The sequence below is a fragment of the Camelus bactrianus genome, chromosome 8 (genome assembly GCF_048773025.1).
Source record: "Camelus bactrianus isolate YW-2024 breed Bactrian camel chromosome 8, ASM4877302v1, whole genome shotgun sequence".
Taxonomy (NCBI): Eukaryota; Metazoa; Chordata; class Mammalia; order Artiodactyla; family Camelidae; genus Camelus; species Camelus bactrianus.
Genome location: NC_133546.1, coordinates 59,836,820 through 59,849,495, shown reverse-complemented (window position 1 = coordinate 59,849,495; position 12,676 = coordinate 59,836,820). Strand labels below are relative to the sequence as shown.

General features: G+C 41.6%; 1 protein-coding gene across 13 annotated transcripts in view; it reads left to right on the top strand.

Moving 5' to 3' along the window:
* The first annotated feature begins 7,793 nt into the window (after positions 1 to 7,793).
* The window catches only part of ANKRD6 (ankyrin repeat domain 6), a 208,980-nt gene continuing 204,097 nt past the window's right edge, over positions 7,794 to 12,676 (top strand). For 9 of the 13 annotated variants that reach the window (XM_074368623.1, XM_074368631.1, XM_074368627.1 and 6 more), the window contains exon 1: positions 7,795 to 8,040. The gene's annotated coding sequence lies outside the window, so the exon portion shown is untranslated. Of the gene's footprint in view, positions 8,041 to 12,676 lie in introns of all 13 variants that reach the window. The other 4 variants (XM_074368628.1, XM_074368629.1, XM_045512147.2 and 1 more) reach the window with 2 other exon arrangements.

The following is a 12,676-nucleotide window of genomic DNA, read 5'->3' as shown; positions in this document are numbered from 1 at the left end:
TTTTTTAACCATTTTAAACCATTAAGACTTGGGGTGGTTTGTTACATAGCACAGATAACTGACGTACCTATTTTGGCTGATGTGGGGAAAATGGATTGTAGATTTTGGGGTAGAAGCATCAGTATCAGTTAGGAGATCACTTCAGTAGTCCATAAGTAAAATGAATGGAGACAGTGGAAATTGAAAGAAGTGGATAGATTTGATATAAATTTTTGGAGGTAGATCAGATTTATTAATAGCTTAATTAACATGGATGTTCAGGGAAAGGACTCCTACGAGCCATTTGGTTTGAGCAACTAGATGTATGGTAATGCCATTTATTAAACTAAGTAAGACCCAGATAGGAACAGGATTAGGGGTTGGGAGGTGAATCAAGCTCCTTGATTTCTAACATTCTAGTTACTATATATTGCCACAGGGTGATCTACCTTAATCCTGTAATTTTGGCCATTTCTTAGATATCTGTCATGTTGTCTTTGGCATAATAATGAATTTTTGCAACTACAAGCCATAAATGAACTAAAGATAACATTTACAAAAGTTCCAAATTAGTGGGATGTAATTGTTACATATGGACTTCCATAAAAAAAATTAAATTTTTATTCCTGTGGACTTTTAAGGACAAGCTTCTGACATAAGTGGTGCCGTAACATGAGAACAGAAAGCTCTTGATGGTAGTCAGCCAAAAAGAGATACTAACAGCTCCACATGCGTCTGTAGATCAGTTTGGACTTGGCAACCCCTTCCTTGGCTGGGAGAGTTACACGAACCTCAATGATACAAGAAAGCAGATTCTTCAAGATAAATGACCTCATTAAAAATCTACGAGAACAAGAGAGTTTCCAAGATGGTGGAGTCGGAAGACCCGGAGCGCATCTTCTCTCATGGGCACACCAAAGTTACAGCTGTTCACAGGGATACTGTTGATGAGGAAGACCGGAACCAAAAAAGACCTTCCATAACTAGAGTTATAAAGAAGGAACCACAACAAGACAGGTAGAAGGGGCTAAGTCCCAGTACAATTAAGACCCATACTGCCGGGTGGGCAACCCACAAACGGGAGAATAATTACAATTGTAGAGTTTTCCCAAGAAGCAATGGATCTGAGCCCTACATGGGACTTCCCAGCCAGAGAGTCCTGCACTGGGAAGATGAGCCCACAGAAAGTTTGGCTTTGAAGGCCAGTGGGGTTTAATTTTGGGAGAGGCCGAGGGCTATGGGAAACAGAGACTCTACTCTGAAAGGCTCACATAAAATCTCACATGCTCCAGGACCCAGGGCAGAAGCAGCAATTTGAAAGGAGCCTGCAGACCCACCTGCTGATCTTGGATAGTCTCCCGGAGAGGGAGAAGGCAACTGGAGCTGACCCTGGGCACATAGACACTGGCGGCAGCCATTTTTGGGAGCTCATTTTACCATGTGGATGCTGGTGCTGGCAAGCACCATTTTGGAATCCTCCTCTTTTGGAATTCCTACCCACCAGCCTGTAGGCACCAGTACTGGGATGCCTCAGGCCAAGCAACTAGTTGGGCAGGGACACAGTCCCACCCACCAGCAGGCATGATCAAGTGGGATTTATCCCAGTGGTGCAAGGATAATTCAACATCTGCAAATCAATCAATGTGATACACCACATTGACAAACTGAAGAATAAAAATCATATGATTGTCTCAAAAGATACCGAAAAAGCTGTTGGCAAAATTCAACATCCATTTATAATAAAAACTCTCCAGAGAGTGAGTATAGAGGGAACATACCTCAACATAATAAAGGCTATTTATGATAAGCCCATAGCTAATGTCATACTCAATGGTGAAAGGCTGACAGCATTTCCTTTAAAATCAGCAACAAAACAAGGATGTCCACTCTCATCACTTTTATTCAACATAGTTTTGGAAGTCCTAGCCACAGCAGTTAGAGAGGAAAAAGAAAAGAACCCAAACTGGAAGGGAGGAAGTAGAACTGTCACTGTTTGCAAATGACAAGATACTATATAGAGAAAATCCTAAAGATACCACCAAAAAACTACTAGAGTTCATTGATGAATTCAGTAAAGTTGCAGGATACAAAATTAATATACAGAAATCAGTTGCATTTCTACACACTAACAACAACTATCACAAAAATAAATTAGGTAAACAATCCCATTTACAATCGCATCAAAAAGAATAAAGCACCAAGGAATAAAACTAACCAAGGAAGGTAAAAGACCTATACTTGGAAAACTATAAGGCACTGATGAAAGTAATTAAAGACAACACAAACAGATGGAAAGATATACCACATTCATAGAGTAAAAGAACTAATATTGTTAAAATGACCACACTACCCAAGGCAATGTACAGATTCAATATACTCCCTACAAAAATACCAATGACATTTTTCACAGAACTAGAACAAATGATTCTAAAATTTGTAAAGAAACACAAAAGACCCTGAATAACCAAAACAATCTTAAGAAGGAAGAACAGAGCTGGAGGTGTCATGGTCCTGATTTCAGACTATACTACAATGCTACAGTAATCAAAACAGTATGGTACTGGCACAAAAACAGACACATAGATCAATGGAACAGGATAGAGAACCCTAAAATATACCACATACTTACGTCAATTAATATATAACAAAGGAGGCAAGAATATACAGTGGAAAACAGACAGTAGTCAAAAATGGTGCTAGGAAAACTGATAGCTACATGTAAAACAATGAAATTCGAATATTTTCTAACACTATATGCAAAAATAAACTCAAAATAGATTAAAGACCTAAATGTGAGACCATAAGCCATAAAACTCCCAGAAGAAAATATAGGCAGAACACTGTTTAACATAAATCATAATAATATTTTTTTGGATCTGTCTCCTAAGGCAAAGGAAACAAAAGCAAAAATAAGCAAGTGGGACCTAATTAAGCTTAAAAGCTTTTGCACAGCAAAGGAAAACTATCAACCAAAGGCAAAGATAACCTACTGAATGGGAGAATATATTTGCAAATGGTATGAATGATAAGGAGTTAATATCCAAAATACATAAATAGCTCATACAACTCAATATTAAAAAAAAAAAAACCCTGTTTAAAAATGGGCAGAAGATCTAAATAGACATTTTTCAAAGAAAGATATACAAATGGTCAACAGGCCAATGAAAATATGCTCAACTTCGCTAATCACCAGAGAAATGCCAATGAAAACCACAATGAGATATCACCTCATACCTGTCAGAATGACTATCATCAAAAGGAACACAAAAAACAAATGTTGGCAAGGACGTGGAGAAAAAGGAAGCCCTTGTACACTGTTGGTGGGAATGTATATTGGTGTAGCCACTGTTAAAACCAGTATGGATGGTCTGCAAAAAACTAAAAATAGATCTACTATATGATCCAGCAATTCCATTGCTGGATATTTATCTGAAGAAAATGAAAACACTAATTTGAAATGATACATGAACACCAATGTTCATAGCAGCATTATTTACAATGGCCAAGATACGAAAGTAACCTAAGTGTCCATCAACAGATGAATGGATGAGGAAGATGTGATATATATATATGTATATGTATATATACATGTACACACAGTGGAATACTACTCAGCCATAAAAATTGAAAATTTTGCCATTTGCAACAACATGGATGGACCTGGAGGGTATTATGCTTAGAGAAATAAGTCAGACGAAGACAAATACTGTATGATATCACTTATATGTATAATTTAAAAAATACAACAAACTAGTGAATATAACAAAAAGAAGCAGATACAGAGAACAAATTAGTGGTTACCAGTGGAGAGAGGGAAGGGAGGCTGAGGGGATCAATAACTTGGCCCTATCAGTAATCCATTCATGGCACACAAGTGGTGGTGGCAAACCAGTTGGGAAGTTCTGTTTAACTGAAGTTGGGGTTTTCTAAAGTTTTCAGTAGAACATATCCTCATGGATACAATATACATAACCTTTCTAAGTGGAGGGAGGCATGGAGGGAAGGATGGATTAAGCCTGATCATACACCTATTGGTGAATTCAGAATTCTGTCATATTCAGAGCATCCTAGTAAAGGCATGTCAGGGTATCACAAGAGATAATCAAGGCTTCATTAGAAAGAGAACTTGGTTTTGCTTCTCTCTGTACTTCTTACTTCATTCTTCTCTCTGCATGAAAACTGGCTTTCTGTGCTTCTCCCACCAGATGGCAGGAGATGGCTGCCCCACCTTACCAGGCCCAGTGATAATGGACTCAGGTTCTGGAACTATGCTACCTGAGTTCAAATCCTAGCTTTACAACTAACTAGCTGTGTGACCTGGACCAGGAAACTTAACCCCTCTTGGGCCTTGATTTCCTCATCTCTAAACTGTTGATAATGTTTTGTACATCAATAGGGTTTGGGGAAGAATTAAATCCATTAAACTATGTAAAATCATTTTCAAAGGTGAGCACTATATAATTTTTAGCTATTACTATTTTTGATTCCCAGGCAAGAAAATCTGATTGGTTCCATTTGGGCCAGTGGTCCACTCCTGGACTGATCCCATGGTCATACTTTACATAGCTCCATATACTACTACTCCTTCAAGCTACATACCTCAGCTATCATTTAATATTTGACTGAGGACTGTATTCACCACTAGACTCCAGGACCATCTGCTTGTGCTCACCATTTTACTCTCAGGGCCTAACGCAGTGGTCAGAATCTCCGTGAAGCACAATTCTACGGCACACCATTGACATTATATTTTCTATGCAATATGATTGCTTGATGGTGGCCCAGTCCCAATAAATATGCTGAGTTAATGGTCCAACCCACTATGGCTGGGGGTACAGCTATAGGCTGCAATAGGCTGGGGGTACAGCTATAGGCTGCAACTAACCTAATGAGTGGGGAGGCAGCTCTTAACAAAAAGGGGATAAAGCTGAATAGAAACTTCCAAGTATATCTACTATGTGCCTCATGTGGCCAGGCACAGGGAATACAAAGTCAGACAAATATCAGGCAGACATTGTTGGCAGTATAACTTCCGCCTCACTTTGTCCTTAGTTTGGCATCTCTAACTGTTCGTGGGTATCAACATATGCAGGGAAGGAACCCCAGGCTCAGAGGTTGAATCATGATTGGCTTACACTGGGTATGGTAACCACTCTCTCACCTTTGTGGCCCAGTTGTGATCAATGACATGTAGGAAGAAATAGATTTAAGGGGCAACTGAGAAGACTTTGTTTCCAAATGTAAATTAACACAGTGAGAAACCCTGCCCCTTTCTCCTGACTAGATGTCAAACCCAAAATTTTTATGTTTAAAATTATTTATTCATTTAGAAGTATAATTGATCTCTCTACTATTTTTGGTAACTTGTTATGAATCTGTCATTATCTCAAAATAAACAAAAAATTTTAAAGATACAAGGGTTGGTAAATAAGAAATAAAATATTACTTTCAGGTACATAGTAAACTAAAGAATTGAGGGGTAAACTTAGTGGTAGAGTGCATACCTAACAAGCACAAGGTCCTGGGTTCAATCCCCGGTACCTCCATATTAAATAAATAAATATGTAAATAAACCTAATAACCTCCCCTGCCTCAAAAAAGATTTAAAAAAAAAAAAAAAGAAGAAGAAGAAAACTAAAGAATCTACAAATTACTTAAATTAATAACAGAATTTAGCAATGTTGCTGGGTATAAGCTCAATAAGCAAAGATATTTACATTTTTCTTATTGACAACAAACGTATTTTCAGAGGATATCACTTGCAATAGTAACAAACAAGATAATTAAGACTAAATCCCAGAAAATGAAAAACTGTAAACCTTTTGAAGTCACTAAAATTTGAAATAAATGGACAGACATGTCCAACATGTTCATAGATAGGAAGATTCAATAGTATAATACTCTCCAAACTTCAGTAGCAACAAACAGTTTAGTTTGTACTCCCCTTACATAAGGGCTGCAGACTCCCTGGGGCAGAACAGAATTGTAGGCTGGGAGCCTTCCTCGTATGCTGGGAGGTTTAGGGGTCTCCTTTCATTAGATGTCCAAAGACTGTGCCCACTTGGAGACGGGAAAGTGTGATCTCCAAGCAGCTCACCTACTGCCTGCTTTGACTCTCACGAGCCAACAGCTACTCATCCCACCCCCAACCCCCAGCCTCGCTGTGCCTGCCAGGAATTCCCATTAATTAAGGTCTGGGAACAAATGCAGACCGGTTAGCTCCCAGGAGCATTCACATGCCTTGCAGGCTGGCTTCTGTTCCTTTTGGCAGAATTAATGTACGATCAGCTCTGACTGCCCACGAATGTAACTTAAAACTCCAAGCACAAGGAGACATCTAGACTTTGTGGTGACATCATTAAAAGCCTCCCACAGGAATGGAGTGCTTTGTATCTTTGCAGGTTTATTCAAGGGCCTAGCTAGGAAAATTCTTTAATCTGGAAAAGAAGGAAGAGAAAAAAGAAGGAAGGAGGGAAGGAAGGAAGGAAAGAAAGAAAGAAAGAGAGAAAGAAAGGGAAAGGAAGGAAGAAAGAGAAAGGAAGGGAGGGAGGAAAGGAAAGGAAGGAAAGGAAAGGAAAGGAAAGGAAGGAAAGGAAAGGAAAGGAAAGGAAAGGAAAGGAAAGGAAAGGAAAGGAAAGGAAAGGAAAGGAAAGGAAAGGAAAGGAAAGGAAAGGAAAAAAAGAAAGAAAGGTTGCTTACCTTGACCTCGGGAGAAGGGAGGTTTCACCTAGAACTCGGTGGTGACCTGCCTGGAGAGAAATCCAGGGCTGATGGGCAGGGAAAGGGAATGTGTTCTTCTAACAGCTCCAGATGGGGCGTGACGGGGATGGGGACAAATCTGAAGACGGCCTAAGGACACTCAGAAGAGAGGTTTCACACTCTGCCAGGTAAAACTCTAGTTGTGACTATGGGGTTGGGAGAAGCCCCGATGTAGGTTAGGAAAATCAAGCACTTACCCTTCCCTGGTATGGAAAGAGCTGTTTGGATTTCTCCTGCCTAACGTTCCCTGAAGGAAAAAGGGAGACAAACATCTTAAGAACAAGAAGAAACTTATCAAGTTCCTTTCCCCCTGGAAACCAGGCCTATTTCAGAGGAGATCAGAAAAATCCAGTTGAAATAAACTCAGATAAGCCTGAAACTCCATTCTAGTGTTCCGCCCTTCCCTGCAGCTCTCCGTGTTCGGAGAGCAGACAACCTGTCAGGTTCTTCAAAAGGCTGAAAGAGGTCCCATTCACTCATTCATTCAGCAATAATTTACTGAGTGCTCGCCATGTTCAGGGGAACTCGTCTAGATACTGAAGAAATTGCTGTGAAAAACAGACAAAAACAAACCAAGTTAATGGTACGTACATAGAGTGTGATTTGAATATAGAAGTGAGGAACGTTCAGTGCTTTCGTCTGTTTCATACGGGATGCTTCCGACAAGCTACTAACAGACAAGCTGTTTGGAATACAGGCTTCCTTTCTTCTCTCCCGCTCTCTAATGAATCTGGATCATTCATCATTGTTCAGTTTCCATTGAGCCATCCCAGTTAAGAGACCTACGAATGTACTGAAATACTCACTTGGCCACAGGTTGAAGGATGGTTTCTCTCTCTTCCCGAACCCCTCCTCCCTCCCATAAACCTCCAGGCAACGCCTGCCCGGAAAATGCGACTGCGTCCCCCGTTCCCCTCACTCTTTCTAAGGAGGGCGCGGAAGGGGCAGCGGCCCAGCTGAGAGCGTGCTGCAGAAGGCGGCGGCCAGCCCCAGGGCCTTGGGGAGCCCACCTCCTCGCGGGCCGCCGCCGTGCCCTGGGCGACCGCTGCGGGGCGCTGCGGCCCCAGCCTAGGAGGACGGGCGGGGCGGGGCGGAGGGCTGAGCGGACGGCGGGCGCCGAGGGCTCTGCCACAGGTAACCTGAGGGAACGGGGAGCGCAACCCTGCGAGCGACGGCAGGAGGCGGCGGCGCTGAGCGGCGCCGAGGCCCAGGGGCCGCGGGAGCCAGCGGAGCCCGTCTCCATCGACTCCCCTTGCCCCTCGCCCTGTCGCCGGCATCGGTCCCTGCGGCACGGAGAGAAAGGTACGTGCGACCTCGCCGGGTCCTTTCGAGACCCTTCTTAACCTGAGGGCCGGCGCCCCCTACTCCTCGAGGAGGGGGTGGACCCTGATACGCAGAGGACGATGTCTGGGGTGAGGGCGCCCCCAGATTGCTGTCTGCTTGGGGAGGAGTCCCAGACGGAGCGCGCTGCCCCCTTTCCTGCGGCTTCCGGGAAAGCCGAGGCGGGAGCGGGGGTCCATCCCGGGGCACCTCCCCTGTCGCTTTCCTTTAGTTGCCTCCATAGAATATAGAACTTGGTGGGGGGCGGGGGGCAGGGCGCAGAGAACTTTCTCGTCTTTGCATGTCCCCATTCTCTTTCTCCAGTGAGCTCAAAGAGTTTGAAGAAAGTGGTGGTGGGGGCCGGAGGTCCCCAAGTATTTCTTCCGGACGTGGAGGCAGGCGGTCTTCGGGCGTAAAGGAGGGTCCTTTCTGGTCACCTAGCGTCCTCCGCTTTCCCCGGGCCTGCAGGCCGGCCTCAGAGTGACCGAGCTCGGCTTGGACGCGCCAGCAGCCTGCGCCCCTCCCTCAGCCCTTTGAGGACCGCCAAGGGGTGTAGGCGCCGGAGGGTGGGGGCTGTTCTGCCCTGGGGAGATCCGCTCTGGCTGGAATTAAGGTCTGTAAAGAGTTAGCAAGTGGCGTCTCCCCGGGCCCGAGGAAGCAAGCGCGTTGTCTGGCTTGAGTTCAGACATCAGCTTACCGACACTTGTCTTGGGAATTTCAGTGTGGTGCTTCCGGTAGATTTGAGGGGCGGGAGGGGAAGTGGAGCATTATTTGTGACCCGAGAGGAGCTTCAGTTTCCTAAAACTGGTCAAGAATGTTTTCCCTGAAGTGTGGTGAGATGGTTTAACTGGTGATTGAGATCCCCTTTGGGGCCAAGAGATTGAGTCTTAATGCCACTTGTTAGGTGTGTGACTCTGGAAAACCCATTTCTTTAAACCTAAGGTTTTAGAATTGTAAACTGTGTATAATATTGCTGTAGAAATTAAATGAAATGATTCAAGTAAAAAAAAAAAGGCTCGGCATCGCTCCTCTGAACGCTAAGGATCCTTTTTGTAAGCCTGTTGGGTGATGATATTCGTTTACATTTAGGTAATGTCTGTTAGACCAATGTAAGTGGAAAGAACTTGGACAATGAAGACAAACACATCTGGGTTCAGGATGGTGGTACAGGGTACTGATGGTGTCTGAGAGGAGATTTCCCATCCTTAAAACAGCAATAGCAACCTGTTGTTCTTGTGCTGTAGTAGGTGTGACTATACATGTTTATCATCCATCATCTCTAGCAGGTGCTTAGCATATGGTAAATGAAGAATTTTTTTTTAAATAGGGATATAAATTAAATTTGGAAGGTTTTCTGCACTCTAGGTCATAAATGAGGAGGGGAGAGTGGAAGAAAGGTGGAAAGGAATAAGAGGCCAGAAAACAACTAATTGCATATTGTTGGGAGGTATAAACAAAGGGTGATACTGAAATGCTAATTTGTTAACTCCTTGTTCCGTGTTGGCACCAAAAATGAACCTTAGCTTCCAACTCAAACTCATCAACCTCTCCAGAGCCCCTCCAGATAAGCATATACTCCAAGTAAAAGCAGATGGCTTGTGATCCAACTCTGCTTAGAAACAAGGCACACTTCCAACTGCCAAGGCCCTCCCACATGGAAATTCTGGTGCCACCACTGTGAAATATATCATACATTCAGAAAGTATCAAATGGAGAGGTACAAGTTAAAGAGCAAGAACAGAAGTACCCATGAAGTACCCATGAAGAACTAGAACATCCTCAGAACCTTGCAGCCTGGAACACTCCTCCACTTGGCATTCCACTTACTTTTCTTTCTCCTCCTGAGGAACCAACAGTCTGGATTTTGTGTTTATTTTCCCCTTGCTTTTCACACTTAGTGTCTTGTATGAGAAACTCTGTGGAAGGGAAGTTTCCAAACAAGCATTTCCACAATAACCTAGAGCATTCCTGTAGAACTTAAAAGCAGGCTATTGAGAGTGGGATGCAAACCGCAAAGGAGCTGAAAGTATCAAAGTGCTGGGATGGGGGCAGTCTCTCTGTCTAGGCTTTCCCCTGGTTTCCTTGGCACAGGCTCCTTGGGTGTGTTCTGTCTGTGTAGGGGAGGCCCAGTCTCTTCCAACATAGCTTGGAGGCTGTAATTTTAAAGGCTTTGCTTGAGTCTCTAAGAATTGGAAAAACAGTAATTTGTGTGCATGTGTTTTAGAAGTTTTTTTATTTTAAATACCAATTATCCAGGAGACATTGTATGGGATTTAAAGGATTAAGCCGAGAGTGACCTTTAAAAACGGTTTTAACCTAAATTCCTCTTTCTCTGCTTATGATGTTTGTGTTAGGGACTTTGTTTTAAGTTACTTCTTTGCACTGAATCACAGCTTTCCTTGGTGAATCTTACACAACCCTGTCACTTCTTGGCTAAGGCAAAGATTCCTAAACTTGCTTCATGGTGCTGTTAGTATCTCAGTCATTTTTTTCACAGTGCCCCTAGATTTAAGTAGTTTACTAGTAGTTAGATCCAAATGTAGTATTTCTATCCTAACAACATAGAAGCTGTTTGAAAAAAATAATACACATAAACTGAGAGAAAAAAATTATATCATTCCTCAATAGCAACAATTACAAATAGGATGTGTGTGCCTATACTGTTCTTAGACTGTTTTTTTTCCTTTTTCAGTTTTATTAGGTAGAATTATAACACTTTGACTGCACATATGCATTATATTGTATGTAAATACATACTACTACTCAGACTTTGGGATCAGACTGGATACCACCATGCTTGTTGCCTGTTCCACATTAATTTTTCTGCAGCAATTGCTTTTTAATCACAGCAACCACTGAAAACCCAAGCTTTGCAGAGATATAATGTTACTGATAAGAACGTAATGTGATCTAATGGTGGAAACTGTGAACTATCTCCGGTTTGTAGGTTCAGTGGTGTCCAGCGTGTTGAGTACACTGTGTTTCCCTTGAACTTTTCAAATATCCTAAGCTGCCCCTGTGAATTTGCTACAACTCCCTGAGTGCCTGGTGCACAGTTGGGGAATTATTGGTCTAAGGTTAAACCCCCTTCCCGGGAGAGATCAGTTACTAAGGAAGGTGTCTGCCTGAAGTAGCCCCAAGTTAAACTTCTGTGTGGAGTGGGCTAAATCTTGGTTTTCTCCTCTATATTAAATGGAGTGGCTAGAGACTACCTCATAAGATCATTTCTTAATGATTAACTAGATAATGTACATAAAAGCATCTAGTAAAAGCCTGGAATATAACAGAGTCTCAGGAAATGGGAGCTGTTTTACAATTGTTAAGTTTAAGTAGTACTAAATGAATTTCCAGTAATAGATATATGCCGTTGCCCCCTATTTAAGAATAGCCAGTGTTTGAAATCTCAATTTTAGCAAATAAATTACGAGGTAATTAGTTTACATTATGAAATGATTTATCATTTTTCAAACAACAAACCCTAGTGTACCATTGTGACACTTTGATTTTTCACACCATCTTTGGAATACTCGTCTTCATTTGTTACCATGTGCCCTGGTTTGGGAAGGAGGGCATAACTGATTGTAGGAGGAAGACCTGAGCCTGGACCGTAGACTTCTAAGGAAGGCTCTTTGTCTTATGTCTTGGGAAGTTTGGACTTAGGTTATAGGCTGGAAAATGTTTCAGGTAGGATTTAATTTCTGCACATGCTTTTAGCACAGAGAGGCAGATAATCTTTTCAGATGAAACGGTTTTTATTAAATTGCAGAGCATCCCATGATAATTCCTATCAACAAGTGGTACTTGTTAATCCTGCAAGAAAAGATTGACTTAGATAACGATGTCACAAATGGCTGTCACCGTGCCTTCCAGGGAACATAAACCTTTTCTCCTTTGTCTTGTTGCTTGCCCAGACTCCAAGCCTAAGCTCAGACCTGGTGACATTTTACCAGTTTGTGAGAATACATTCAATAGTGATGTTTCCCTAGTATAGTTGAAGATTCTTGTTATTTTCTTCAGACATTTATCATTGGGAAGTCTGTACAGAACCATAGGTAATACTTCCAAATTGACATAAATTTTTTTTTCTGTTTGTTTTAGTTCATAATGTTGAGGGTTTTTTTTCTCCCCTCTATAAAATTTGAATATATGTGTGTGTGTGGGAGAAACTATTTGATTCTCTTGAACTAATTGTTCTCTTTTTTCCATTTGATGCCCACAGATAAATTATCAGCATTATTTTTATTTAACATATTGCCCCCTTTTTTTAAAAAAAGAATTTCAAGTCTTTCCTTGGATTAGATTGATTATATTTGATACTCAACATTTTTTTTAAAGTATAGTTGATTTATATTAGTTTCAGGTATGTGACATAGTTATTCAATATTTTTATGGATAATACTCAACATCTTATGGTTTTAGGGTATAAAGTAGGAAACTGAATTGTAGATTTAAAAAATATAGGTTAGAATGAATTGCTTTTTTCTTTTTGTCTGCAACTTTTCCTTAAAAGAAAATTGAGAGTCACAAAGTTTAAGCATTCATTAACTATTGCAGTCTGATATTGTAGGCACAGAGTGCTTTGGGAAGTGCTTGCCTCTTTTTTTTTTTTTTTAAAGGT